The sequence below is a fragment of the Micrasema longulum genome, unplaced genomic scaffold, assembly GCF_059751315.1.
Source record: "Micrasema longulum isolate JH-2025_06_02 unplaced genomic scaffold, ASM5975131v1 h1tg000604l, whole genome shotgun sequence".
Lineage (NCBI taxonomy): Eukaryota > Metazoa > Arthropoda > Insecta > Trichoptera > Brachycentridae > Micrasema > Micrasema longulum.
Window position 1 is genome coordinate 188,501 of NW_028277800.1, and position 14,656 is coordinate 203,156.

General features: G+C 31.4%; 1 protein-coding gene across 2 annotated transcripts in view; it reads left to right on the forward strand.

Annotated features, from left to right (window-relative positions):
* The window catches only part of stumps (DBB domain-containing protein stumps), an 87,032-nt gene that overhangs the window by 32,078 nt on the left and 40,298 nt on the right, over positions 1 to 14,656 (forward strand). The window contains exon 1 of one of the 2 annotated variants that reach the window (XM_088228705.1): positions 12,655 to 12,823. The exons of the other annotated variant lie outside the window; for it this stretch is intronic. The gene's annotated coding sequence lies outside the window, so the exon portion shown is untranslated. Of the gene's footprint in view, positions 1 to 12,654; positions 12,824 to 14,656 lie in introns of those variants that run through there. 2 annotated transcript variants of the gene reach the window in all.

Sequence of the window (14,656 nt, forward strand, 5' to 3'; positions counted from 1 at the left end):
AACTTCGTTTGTAGCCGTTTAAATTTAAATAGAACATTGTCACGAATCTTGACATCACAATTGTCAAGGCCAAAAATGTCGAGATTTTTGTAAAGACAAAATTTTCAACAATTTCATTTTCAAAATTATGTATGAAAACATTTATCTACAATTTCTATATTGATTTTGAAATATAATGAATTTTAGCATTACTATATTATAGTGTAGAGTAGTGAGTATCCTGACGAAGAAACGGGTACGTCTTGAAAACGGTGAACATAAAAATTCGGTAAAAAAATGTTTCAATACTAATATTTACTAACATTCATTAGAATGTTTGACCACAAAGTTAATATGCATTGAAAATAAATAAGAAAATCTCCTTAACTTACAAATAATTGAAAACTACAATCTTCTGTTTGTGCATTAGGAGTAGATGCGAGTATAAATTATGCGTGTATTGAGACGGATAGATGATTTATGCACCATTCAGCTTTACGTGTCCTCCCTATGAATGTAAAATTAGTATATTGTACGCTTTATCTAAACTCTAAAATCGACGAATTTTCCTTACCATTATTCAAACCACACGAGTCATGTCGCATATTCTAAAAAGGTTAATGTTCAATCAAATTTATTACCTCCGACGGTAACGAAACGCACTGCTGAAATTTTAATGGAAATCTCCGGCTTTCAACACCCTGTTTTGATTTATATACAAAAATAATGCTACTCGTGTTTTTCTTGAACGCCATTTTTTTATTGTATTATTATTTATGATATTTGCATCTAAACCACTTTCTGCCATTTTTAAAGCTGTTTTTTATATATTCATATATATATCGGGTTGTGGTCCCGTGGCTAGTGTTGCGGACTCACAGATCAGAGGTCCGAGGTTAGAACCCCAATCTACCCCAACTTGATTTCCGTTTTCTAATAGTGAGTTATTTACAACTCATTGAAAATGGCCAGAAAAATTAAAGTATTTGGGTAAATTATAAGAACGCTGATATTTATTTTTCATTAAATTAAAAATATTTAAAAATTGATTGATTTTTGCATGGATAAATTGAATTTAAAAATAGTTACACCTATATTTTGTGAGATTTGCAGATTTAAAAAAATTAGTCTTATTACATTTGTGATAATAACAATAAACTTTTGTTTTCATAATAACTAATGCTGTTCATTTTCATTAAACGATTTTGAATCTTAATAATTTAAATAACAAATAAGCATAAAATAACAAAACATACAGTAAAAAAAATGGAACACTTAAGGTTGAACTTGCCAAAAAAAACATGTCTTTTTCAACGTGGTAGAACGTTAGTCGGTGAAATTCTGGGTAAAGAAATTTTATGTGTTATTTGTAAAAACGTTTTTTTTCCAAATATTAAATCAATGTATGAACGATAATATTTGAACAATAAATATTATCGATATTAATCAAATAGTTTTTAAAAGTAACATGAAACGATTAAACTTACCTGCGGAATTTCAATAATGACTGCATCAATAATCATTGCAACAATAACCATCCACATTAACTGTGACACAAATTTTCGCTGTCCATATAAATTAACAAAAATCAAATAATTACTCAACATTTTGACAAATAAACATTGTGAGATTATAAAGTGCTTAGTGTAAAATACGCACAAACGTTATTTCGGTGTTATGTGTAAACAATTCACATCTAAAGTCGTTTTGTGTTTATATTCTGCAAATACTTCTGTGCTAAGTGCTTGTATCTAACGAATGGTGACAATACTAAGTTATCAAAATAAAAACACTTGAATTTCAAAACATTTAATTTTTAAAAAAAAAACATTTAATTGAATGAATCGGATTTAACCTACTCAAGATTTATATTTATTGTTGAAAGGCATATTTAAAAGTCACATACTAACTAAATAAATTATACAAAACATACTATAAAAAATACTTATAAAAATTGAATACATATAAAAAGAGGGTGCATAATATAATTCTACAATGACTACAAGGAGTAAGCAGCAATCAGGTGAAATAAATCATTATATGATTGAATACATTGATAAAAAATTTGAATCACTAAAGAATGATATATTATTGAAGCTTAATGAGCAGGGAGAAAAAAGTAATAAAAATTTTGAATCATTAAATAAAACCATTAAAGATATGGAAAGCTCAATAAATTATTTATCTGGGGAGGTCGAGGCGACTAAAGACAGCGTTAAAAAGAATAATACTAAAATAAAATTAATGGAAGCAAAAATTGAAAACTTGATTGATAAATGCAATGTTCTGGAACTTCATCAGCAACGACGAGAGCAGTGGGACAGGGCTTCCAATGTTGAAATAAGTGGAGTGCCTTTTGACAGAAATGAGAATTTAATACACACATTCTCTAAGATTGCAGAAAAAATTGGAGTTAATATCAAAAAAGAAGAAATTACGTCTATTCACCGTGTTCAACCTTGGCCAACGGCAGGATCCAGTTCTCGCGATAAACCTAATATCATAATACATTTGATCAGAAGAGAACTTAAGGACACGATTATAACTGCAGCACGCAGACATAAAAAATTGTTATCCGCGGACGTTGGAATATCTGGAGAAGCAAGCCGGATTTTCATTAACGAGCATCTTACACCCGCAAACAAGCTTTTACTGCGTAAAGCGAGGCAGTTGAAAATAGATAAAGAGTACGCATTCCTTTGGGTGAAAAATGGCAACATATTCCTTAGGAAAAATGAAGGATCACCCATATCCAAAATCTCATCAGACGCTGATCTTGAAAAAATAATATGACTTTTGAAGCAGCTGATTAGTGTTATTTCTTGTTTTCCTTATTTTTTGTTTTTACCTTTTCTTTGTACTATTTTCAACTTTTTTAATGTGTATAATTTAGCGAACTACTTGCCTTTAGTGACTGCATTGATATATAGAGACTCATTTTACAGGTGCGTCCAATATAATTTAAATCAATTTTACTGGTGTATTTTAAGTTTATTGTTTAATAGGTTGAAATATTTTAATATTCTCAGGCGCTAATCCCATAAATAGTCTATCTATTTACTACCAAAACGTACGCGGCATTCGCTCCAAAACTCATGATTTTTTAAATAACGTCTTGATTAATGATTATGATATGATTTTTTTATCTGAAACATGGCTCCTTCCAAGTATCAATGATAGCGAAATTTTTGATAGTAGATATAACGTATTTCGAAGAGACCGTGATTATGAGAAAACACAACAGACTCTCGGTGGAGGCGTGCTTATAGCTGTCAAAAAAATGTTTTGCAGTTCTGTAGTAGATTCTTGGGACCTAACGGCGGAAGTTATTTGGATTAAAGTAAACACAATCACACATCACAAAACCTTAAATATGTTCTGTTCCTACTTTCCTCATGGAAATTCACATTTGCGAGTGATATCCGAGTTTTTTGACAAAGTTTCCGATACACTCTTAACGTCCCCTAATGAAATTTTCCTGATTATTGGTGATTTCAATATATCTAATGCTGCCTGGCTTTCGAATCCCAGTTTTACTCACTGCACCCTCGATCCTAAGGATGATCCACTTAGCAAGTCTCTATGTAATTTTATGTCATTTAATAACTTCTACCAGTTCAATTCGCATGCCAATACTCGTGGCCGTATTCTAGATCTAGTTATCTCCAACTTTGACTGCGTAGTCACCGAATGTGTATCCCCATTAACACTGGAAGACGCCCATCATAAGACTCTTGTAATTTTGCTCAATTTACAATTCAAAATTCTTCCCGATAATCAAAGATTTGTTCGTTTATTTCATAAGGCAAACTACGATGATGTTTGTGCCCATTTAGATGATATTAATTGGTTCGATACTTTGTCTAATCTGAACATGGAAGACGCAACCCAGCAATTTTACGTTGTTCTAAATGGAGTTATAAACAATTTTGTTCCCAAGCGTCTCACAAATAATAATTGCCGATATCCTCCATGGTACACTCGACCGCTAATAAAGTTAATTTCAGAAAAAAAAAAATTCACAAAAAATGGAAAAAGTACTCTCAAGCGTCTGATTATCATTTTTTTTTTTTTATTTTTTTTTTTTTTATTTAATATAATCATACAATGCATATACATTATACTCCCAGGAGTTATTAGAACTCATTCCGGGACTGAGGAAAATATAACAATTTTATAAAGTACATGATATAAAGAGTTACAAGAGACATCGCATTTCTGGCTAATCTTAAACCAGTTCATACAAATAGAAATTTGAAGATCAACCAGATCAGATTAATTTCAATAGAGATATGCCAGTTTAAAGTGTAACAATTATACAATTAAAAATATACATCCTAACTACAAACAAACATCTTACCTTGAAAGAAAAATCTAACAATTATAAAAAAAGTACATCATTTAAAGATCAACCAGAAATGGACCAGTTTAATGTATAACAATTATAACAAAATACATAATATGATAGACTAATAAATTTATACTACAATATACAATTATAAAATATACAATATACATCCTAACCAAAAAGTACATAGTATGAAGAACAAACAAGAAAAATACTATTTTATCCTACAAATATGCAATTATAAAATAAAAAAAACATACATCCTAGCTAAAAAGCATTAAACATCAGATATAGAGAAACCTTAAATAAAACAAACCATTAAAAAGCAAGCAATCAAAAAGAAGGAAAACAAACACAATTTCTTATAAATAGAAACAGTAAAACATCAAATTAATATCCAGTCAAAAATAACCTTTATATTTGTTTTCTATAAAAAGGTTTAGGAAGAAATTCTTAAGGGCCACGCTTTGCACTTTACGAATTTTGTTTTCTTTAATTTTACTTGGTAGCTTGTTATAGAGAGTTCGAGAGATATTCTCCAAAGACTTTTTTCCAAACTTCGTTGAATTAAATTTCGGTATATGTAGATTTCTTGAGCTACGCGTATTGTGGCTATGTATCTCGTTATTAAGGGGGTGTTTTAAATTTGTAAGAGCTGAGAAATTTAAAATGTTTAGTATGGTGCTGGTGATATCATGCATAGGTATGACTTTAAAGGGAAGTATTTTGGTTTGCCTGTATATATCTTTTACATGTGTATCCCAAGGCAGACCGAAAATACTCCTCAAAGCTCTGTTTTGGAGAACCTGGATCTCTGAGATCAGTTTTTGTGTTGCAAAACCCCAAATACATGATAGATAAATCATACTTTTTCTTTGCTGAGGGAAAGACAAAAACGCACGAATAAGGAATGTTACCTACATTTTATCACAACTGCTGAATATAACATTAACCGAGAACCTAAACTTTTCTGGTCTTTTGTCAAGTCCAAGCGAGCTGGGTGTGATGTGCCTCTTCAAATGTCCTACAAAGATAATTTGGTAATTGGCGGTCAGAATATTTGTAATGCTTTTGCGGAATATTTCCATTCTGAATTTTTGGAAACTAATGCATCTAGTTGTAGTGTTCCTGCCGAAGAAAATAGTGTAATTGATCTTAATGCTATAGAAATAAATGAGTCATTGGTAACAAAATATCTCAAAAAACTTAAAGTCAGCAAGGGTGCTGGCTTTGATGGCATACACCCTTTTTTTATTTCTAAATGTATTAAACAGCTTGCGCGTCCTCTTACTTATCTTTTTCAATTATCAATAAAGGAAGGCACGTTTCCTGAAATATGGAAAAAGGCAAATATTACACCTGTGCATAAAAAAGGAAATAAGAGTCTTGTAGTAAATTATCGACCCATTTCTCTTCTTCCCATTTTTAGTAAAATCCTTGAAAATATAGTAACCGATCAGCTCTTCGATGTTATAAAACCACATATTAATCCCAATCAACATGGATTCTATAAGAAACGGTCAGTTGAATCAAATCTTTGTGAATTTACCGATATTGTTTTGAATGCAATGGATGCAGGTTTTCAGGTAGACGTTTTATATACGGATTATTCAAAGGCTTTCGATAAAATAAGTCATTCGGTCTTACTTTGCAAGCTTTGGAACATTGGTATACGGGGGAATCTGTATCGTTGGATATGTTCCTACATTAGTAACCGCAGTCAATCGGTCTCACTCAAGGGATTTAATTCATCATTTAAACCAATCCCATCAGGTGTCCCTCAAGGTTCGCATCTTGGACCCTTATTTTTTATTATTTATATCAATGATATAAGTTTATGCATTCAAAACTCAAATTTTTTGCTATACGCTGATGACAATAAAGTATTTAAAATTGTGTCTTCAATAAATGATTGCGAAGTTCTTCAAGCTGACTTAGATAGAATCTGTTGCTATTGCAAGGACAATCAGTTATTATTGAATTCTGATAAATGTCTTGTCATGTCATTTACTCGAAAGAAAAAAAGTATACTATTTGACTACAAACTATCTGGGAAAATTGTCAATCGTTCAATGAAAGCGAGAGATTTGGGTGTACTGATGGATGATAAGCTTTTATTTAGAGATCACATAAATACAATAGTAGATAAGGCGTACAGACTTCTAGGGTTTATCTTACGAATCTCCAAGCCATTCTCATCACCAAATACATTAAAACTTCTTTACTATACTTATGTGCGAAGTCAACTCGAATTCGCTTCATTAGTATGGTCCCCTCAATATAATGTATATATTAATCAAATTGAAAACATTCAAAAGAAATTTATAAGGAGCCTGGAATATCGTTTTGGTAACATTGAAAATGATTACGGCGCATCTTTGATCAATTTTAATATAGAATCACTACAAAAAAGGCGCCTTAAATATGATTTAATTTTTCTTTTCAAAATTCTCAATAACATAGTTGATTCGCCGTATCTTTTACAAAATATTGGTTTCCGTTGTCCTCTTCGCTATACTAGATTAAATTCCCTTTTTTATGTACCAACTTGTAAAAACAATTATACCTCGAATTCATTCATTAGACGCACCTGTAGAAATTATAACGGACTCAGTATTGATGTAGACATTTTTAACTGCACTTTGCATTTGTACAGAAAATTTCTTCATGGGGTCGATTATTTGGGATAGTTGCTGAATGTACATCTTGAGTGGTTTGTGCTATGCATATGTGCCGCATGTAATGTATATGTTTGTGTATGTTTTATATGTGCGTTCATGTGTGTGCGTGGATGGCTCGGAGTGTACATTCGGTATATTTATTTATTTTAATTTATTACCTCCATGGAAAACGCAAATGTCAACAATTATCTTTTTTTCACCTAAAATTCTTATTTATTTTTTATTTTTTGTCACATTTAATGTTTATATCTTTTTAATTTATGAAAACTTAATTGGTCTTTTTATGTTAAAAAATTGTTGTTTTTAATACTGATTTTGTATGACTGTATGTTTTCTAAATAAAATAAAATAAAATAAAAAAAGACTGTCGAAATATCAATAGGTACTGGTGAAAAAACACAGAATAAAAATCTCTCTAAAATACTTCCAGCTATGCATAACACATTTATTTTTGGTATGCTTTATTTAAAATATAAATGACCATATTATAATAATGTTTTTCTGATTTAGGTTTATGGGTAACATCATTACGATTAATCGACAATAAATATTCAGAAAACGTTTCTTGTACTAATAAACTAGAGGGCATTTTGACAACTCACTTGCGAACGAAGTTGCGAAGTAACCGGGGCCGGGTCAAGATCAATTCAGAAAAAAATCGCGAATTGGCTGTCGTAAACCGCAAAGCGGAACATGCTCCATTAACCGCGCAAATGGGTCTGGTTCACGGGTTTGGCTTAGTAGAGGTTGTGTTGTTCTGAATGCTCCATTTCTTGGAACTGTAATTCTTGGTTACTCGGAACTCTTGACTTTGGATGTAGTCCAGGATCATTGTCTATAGAATAAGATATATGATATCCCTCGAAACTCGTTGCCCTTTCGTAATATTTGGCCAGTTCTTCAAAGATTATCAGATACCGTTTGATCCTCGTCTTTTATTTAATAATCGCCTCAACGATAATTAAACTATCGGGAAAATATCATTTTAGTTTTATTTAACTTTGGAGTATGGTGGAAAAATATTTCAGATACATGAGAGTACATAAATCAATGCTCAAATCCCAAAACAAATCGTCGCATCGGGGAAACAAGGTTCAATCAAACAAAAAACATTTTTTTTTACATTTAATTTTTATTATATTTAGTTTTAAATATCGGTTCTTTCTTCACCCGAATTTGAAATAAAATTGAAACCAATCCTAATTATGATTAAGTTTATTAAGACAATATGAATAAAATGTTTTAGATAAAATAATGTCTTCATTTCAAAGATTCATGTCTCAAAAAAAATATGAATCTACATAAAACCTTGTTCCCCCAATGCGACGTAATGTATTTTTGAGGGGTTTTTAAAAGTACCTACAAATATACATCATTTTAATTTAAATCTAAAACATGTAACACTTTTATCTACATAATATGTTTACTGAACTAATAAATACATAATTTAAAAATAGTAATACAAATGTAATAATTCAATTTAGTATCAATGATTCTAGCCTTGAAATACTGATGCCTTGAAATACTGTTGTCATAAAAGATGCAACGAAATTGATAATACTGTATTTGCATGTACATATAGTGTGCATTGTAGGTATACAACAAATTAAATTGTTCGATGTTTATTTATGGCTACAAGGATAAACATTTTACTCATCCAAAATCTTTTAATAGTTACTTCTTTAGTTAGACAACAATGGTATTTTAATATAGTTCAATAAAGTCAAAAAAAAATATTTAAAAAGTCACAGCTATTATGCACATGTTGCATGGGTATTTTTTTGGTTCCCTATGATCAGAATATTAATATTTTTCCCGAAGTACATAATTTGATTTGGCAGCTAGCGCCGGCCCTGTCTTCAATGATGAATTGTTACAATATAAAAAATTAAATATAAAATTTTTTTAGTTGCACTTAAAGCGTTCTTTCTACATCATAATTTTACTATTTAAAATCAATCTCTCACAATTTGGCTACATTAAGGAAATTAATTATGGCGTAAAGACTAACTGGTTAGCTGATCTTAAAAAAACAGTGAAATTCATAGACATTCATCAAAAGTTACGAATATTTCTAGATTGCATTGTTTTTCAAATTAGATTATGAATATGGCTTTTGATAAGATATAATAACTACCAACTACTTGTTATGCTTTAGTCGAAATCAGCGTCTTTGAGCTATAGGCGACTTCTTGGCGACACAACACTCCGTCTGATGCAGAAACTCAGGTGCGCTAAATCGATGGGTCCCATCGTTAAACAAATCAAAATAAATTTCATGTTAAAAAGTACCTGCCTCGTGAAAATAACAATATTTTTTGTTGTTGTTAACAATGACAAAACTGATTCAATTAGCTGAAGACTCAAAGTTCGCTAATTAAACTTACAAAATATTGATAATTTATAATATGAATAGGGAAATATAACCTACCACGAATACCAATAAAAATATGTTAAACGGATTTAGAATGATTAATTGAATTTCCAAAATCAATATAGATATTGTGGAAAAATGTTTTCATACATACATTTCAAAAAGAACAAAAGAACAAGAAAGAAAAACGATGTTTGGCCTTGACAGTTGTTACGTCAAGATTTGTGATAATGTTTTAAACAAATTCGAATGGTCAGAAACAAAACATGAATCGTGACGTATTAGGGGCGTGGCGTGGTAATAATTAGCAGATTATTTTTTTTTACTGGACAGTACTTCATAAACCTCCATTACTTTAATATGTAAAAACAAACCTGATATTTCCATATTCTTAACGTACTTACGATATATAATCAAATTATTTTATATAATTCTGAAACTGCTTCAGAGAAAATGTATGGCCTTTAAGGGTCACATATAAGAAACATCAATTAGCGTCATTCCAACAGAAGTGATATTACAAGCGATTTAACTGTTAATTATATACGGACAGTTAGACATACAGCGATCGAAATCACAAATTTTAAAATCCCATATCGCCGGTGATACTGCAAAAGCGTGTAACGATCAATTCAATTTTTGGCAGGGATCCTAAAAAGCATTCTGTGAATGTATTTCTAACGATTTTAATCAATCAAAAATACCGCTGGAACATCAGAAAAACTATCATTACACAAAACAAACGAACCATCACGCCGTTTCACCGTAAACCCTTAAAGGCAAAGAGGATAGAACGCCATATCACTATTTCTTTGCATACAAATCTCGCTTTCTCTACATTCATACATCTTCTCATGCACGCGCGGTGATTATTCCGACTTTTAACATGTCCATCTTCAAGTATTTGTTGGATTTGGTCATGCCATGTCTTTCTCGGTCTTCCTCTATTTCTGCATCCATCAACATTCGCAATGTAAATATTAGCCGTTCTTTCGCTGTCGACTCGCCCTACATGTCCAAACCAGCGCAGCGCTCCTTTCTTGATTTTGTCGATAGTGCTTATCTCGGCCTTACATAATGTACGGATCTCAACATTTGTGCATCTATCGTAGATAGTTTTACCACGCATTCAGCTGAGAGATCGCATTTCGACAGCATTCAGCTAACTTTCATCCCTGTTTTACTAAGTCCATTCAGCGCTCCCATACATCAGGGTCGGGACCAGAGCTCCATTGTGAACTGCTAATTTTGCCTCTTGCGACAAACATTTATTTACCAATGTTGATTAAAGTGCGCCGGCACTATATTTCAATATCTTTCTCAGTCATTCCATCCCTATTAAACGTACTTCCTAGATACACAGATATAACTGTCAACATTTTCGTTTAAAAAAAAGCTGGTTACGCGGTATTGCAATATCACCGACGATATTTAATGAATGCAGGAACTTATATAAAAACACGCAAAAATGTCTTTCTTGTCATGCGCTTTGCGCTTGATACAGACATTTGATTCAAAAATCCTTTTACAGTCCCTGATAAAATAACTTCAAAAATACTCTTTTATTGCATTAAAACCACTCAAAAGTGATGAAGTTTTCACTATAATCAAATCAAACTTTGAGAATATTTCGAAACGCTAGGGTCGCCTGTCTCCGTACAATTTTTTTATTGAGACGGCCGGCGGCAGCGCGCCGAAATTATTTTAACCATATATGGATTAATTTGTTTGTCGGTTCGGAGAGATACTTCGAGCTGGATGCACGAGGGCTTGAAATGTAAATTTTATTTAAAATTGAGGCGGGATTGTTAGACTGTGATTAAGTACATAAAATACCCAGCGTCGCGGCCGGCTAGTTTGTGCATTGGGCCTTAAATGTATGTAGTCCTTGGAATATGTACATATTATGTATAGCCCCATGTTATTTTGGTAAAATATTTGAAAACATTTCATCACCATCAAGGAATACCTGTACCAAAAACGAGTATGTAGCCTTTGAAATAAGTTCTAGTCTAAATTTGATATTACTTCTTACATTCTTAAATTTTCGCTGTAAACGGCTGCGTATTAAAATAAACTCATACGTTCGTGTTTTTTGTCAATAAGCACGTAGTTGAATAATATATTATTATGTATTCTCTTATAATCCTTGCTCATCTACTTCCTGGATTTACTAACTCCATTCACATTGCATAATGTCCTGGGAATCAAATGGTTCTTTTGTATTGGTACTCGTAGCTTTTATACTTCGACATAAAAAGTAACCTCAATAGTATTACGCGTCTTTCTGTAGTAGAAACTTCCGGTAATACCCTTACTAGGTAGGGGCTAAGTACCAGCCGTGTGACAGGAAGTAAAAAAACTGCCATGTGCAAGTTCTTCCTGAGAAATTATTTATCTACAACTTATGTGCAAACCGACTCGCATTTAGTAGGTACGGTATACTAGGCACATTTCATCTGACAAATTCAAAAGTTTTGTCCATCACAGTAGGCTCGTAATTGGGTATTCGTATGATAATTATTAATCATTGTATTTACACATACATATGGTTAACGTTTTCAATATGCATACATACGTACAGTAGATAGGAACGCATAGGTAATAGGTATATGTTTATATAACATTATTTAACCATAATATTTACATTAGGATTTAATATTTAAGAATAATATTTGTTAACTAGGTGGGTACTGCTGTGTTTAACAAAATGAAAAGGGTATTTTCGTACCAACCGTTTAAATAAATCAATTCATCAATCCAAATTCGTTGCAACCGAGAGGGAAAACATTTTGAGAAGAGAATGTGGAAGTCTAGGCATTCACAGGGCTTATGACCTGTCATTGGCTGGTTTGAGTGGCCACTTTACACACCTAATAAGCACACCCAAGCATTTGGACATACTTAAAAAAATATTAATTCATTATTGTTCAATAAGTGTACATCATGAAACTGAGCCACATCCTTTTTGTTTATTTATATAAATAATAAATATAAACTTCCACTCAAGCGATAAGCGATATCGTATCACAATTCTAATAATTATTTCTTTTATAAAAGTTTTTACAAAAAACATACCTAATTCTCTACAATACTCGTAACTATCATTGTCCAATAATTGCCCTAAAACTAGGGGTCACTTATCACGTCGAATGTGTGATCCCTGGCCTATTTAATATTCAGAAGTGCGCCTAGTTAAGAATGCGAATCTCATACAGAAGCTTGCACATAATAAGTATACTTCATGCCATTCATTCGCGAGCACGGCCCGAGTTCGCAGCACGCGCGCGCGCGCAAATCATCACTCATTTCTGAATCCTAAAAAGTGCATTTACGAACGTGGAGTACAAAGTTGGCACCGATTATTATTTCCCATCCATGGTTGGTACCGGACATCCGCTGGCGGGAGATTCAAATACCTGACACCGCGCGAACATAAAAGTACACTTTTTTATTATTCATTTGAGATTTGTTGGTGCTAGAAAAAAACTTTTTGCGTAATACGTAATACTCGTAATTGTATTTAGATTCTTAAATAGCAAACATGTTAAAACATAGCCGAAATTGAATTAAATTGTAATTATTCGTTGAATTTGTATGTGGTTATTGACTTTGATATATTTTTGTGCGTGTATGATACTATTGGTTGAGTCGATTTTTCAGATTTTGTCATATTCATTCATTTTTTTTTTTGCATGCAGTTGCTTTTATCTACAATAATATATTCAACAATGTTTTGAGTATATCTAAATGCTTGCAGACTGGCTGAATTTGACACAAATTTAAATATGAACCACTCCTTAGGGAGAAAATCCAGACAGTCTGCAAGCATTTGGACATACTCAAAACATTGTTGAATAAACTATCTGGTAAAAGACGAAGTATAACAAATTGGAATTTTTTTTTCGGGCGTTGCCTAGTAGGTTAATTGGTTCAGCCGGATGAATCTCACCCACATGATAAAGGTTTCAGCTCTCTTACTTCACAAAAGTCAACAGATGGAAAAGTTGGGGAAATATGGATGTTCAAACGTAGGCAGAATGGTGAATGTTACACAGTGTGTAAAGTGGCCACTTAAACCAGCCAATTACAGGTCATAAGCCCTGTAAATGCCTAGACTCCCATATTCCATTCTCAAAAATGTTTTCCCTCTCTATGCCAACAAATTTAAATTAGAAAATCATATTTTCTGTTTGCTTATATTTTCCTAGTTTATATCGAAAAACATCTCCTTTCTCTTCCTTAATCTCTACTCCTCTCCTTTTTCCTCTTTCCTCTTTTTTCCTTTTACCCATTGAGTAATAGTTTTAATTTAAGGTAATTTATAAACAAATACGTTTATTTCTATTTTTATATATTTTTAACTTTTTAATCTTTTTTTTCCCTATTGAACATGTTCTGTAACTTGAATTATAAAAAAAAAACTTTTATTTTATTGGTTGGTTGGAAGAAATTTCCATTTGGCAATAAGCCCGCCAATGTACAAATAACATTATGTACAAAGAGTTAAATAAATAAAAGCAATTTACATAATTATTTATTTAATTTTACAATACGCCCAAGGGGCATTTACAAAAAAGTACAAACATAGTGCGTAAAAATTTAAAAGATAAACATTGCTTTTTTGTAAACATTTAGAAACAATAAGAAGCATACTGCCATGCAAAATAAAAAGTGAAACTTTACATAGTAAAAAAGAAAAAAATAATTTTATATAGATATAATAAAAGTTATTGAATTAAAAAGCAAATTGTAAGTAACTTGTAAAGAATTCAAACAAAAAAAAATACATTTTCATATACTTATAAGTAAAAAAAAAAACAAACAAAGAAAGTAATAATTTTATAAATTCACGACACATTAAAAGAAATAAAAAAAGATTTTATATACATGTAGAAACAATAAAAAGCAAACTGCAATGCAAAATAAAAAGCGAAACATTGCATAAATAAAAATATTAAAAATATGAATATAAGAACAATGTTAAAATTAAAAAACAAATTGTAAATAACTTGTTAAGAATTCTAAATATATATATACACACATATATACACATATATACGTATAAAAAAATTGTTATTAACAAATTAATCTTAAAAACAAATAATGATATAATTATATCTTTGTATGCGGACCTCGCTTAGTTTACATTCATACATCTTCTTATGTACGCACGCCGATTATTCCTACTCTTGACATGTCCATCTTTAAGTATTTGTTGGATTTGATCGTGCCATGTCTTCCTCTGTCTTCCTCGTTTTCTGCATCCATCTA